This window comes from Mizuhopecten yessoensis, unplaced genomic scaffold, assembly GCF_002113885.1.
Source record: "Mizuhopecten yessoensis strain PY_sf001 unplaced genomic scaffold, ASM211388v2 scaffold9221, whole genome shotgun sequence".
Classification (NCBI taxonomy): Eukaryota; Metazoa; Mollusca; class Bivalvia; order Pectinida; family Pectinidae; genus Mizuhopecten; species Mizuhopecten yessoensis.
In genome coordinates, this window is record NW_018407939.1 from 1 (window position 1) to 656 (window position 656).

The 656-nt window shown below is 37.3% G+C and overlaps 1 protein-coding gene across 1 annotated transcript in view; it reads left to right on the forward strand.

Annotated features, from left to right (window-relative positions):
• Window positions 1-419: 419 nt before the first annotated feature.
• LOC110457555 overlaps window positions 420-656 on the forward strand; it is a gene marked incomplete at its 3' end in the record, with an annotated part of 9,016 nt that continues 8,779 nt past the window's right edge. Inside the window, exon 1 of the mRNA XM_021508884.1 lies at window positions 420-480. The remainder of the gene's footprint in view (window positions 481-656) is intronic.

Below are 656 nucleotides of genomic sequence, written 5' to 3' on the forward strand. Positions count from 1 at the left end.
TTTTTTAAACGAGCACCAAGCTGAGCGGATTGTGTACATAGAGAAATATGTCGAGATAAATCCAAATAATCCCGATGATTTGTGTTAACGTTTTATATATAATTTAGTATCGCAAAGTTTTTAAAAAGAACATAAAAATTTAGCTTTTCACCTGATAGGAACTACCTTTATAAGGAACTTGATAGGTCCGATTGGATTGCTTATACATGTAACCATGTTTTACTGTATGTGGTACATGTGTAGCCGATTCATAGATGATATACGGAGGAGTACGGATCTAACATTATCCCATTATCGTTGTATGTGACGTCAGGGTCCAGGGTTCTGGGTTCTAACATGCTGATCTCAAACTCATCGAGAAAAAACTCTTCTGAGTTATATGGGTGGTGAAGTTTTATAATTATTTATTTTTGTGACTTCCAGGTGTACTAGAAGCCAAAAAGCGGAAAATTGAAGAGCTTCAGCAACGACCTATTAGAGGTTAGTAGTGTGAACACTAATATGTACCGGTGATCCCTGTGTTTGTTTGTTAGTTTGTCATACAAAGTCAGGGTGTGTAGTACATACCTTGTGGGTCTGTGTATCCTTACGTCCGTCCAGCTAACTTTCCGTTAGATATCTCGGTCAGTGTCGTACGTGAACATCATATTTATAGA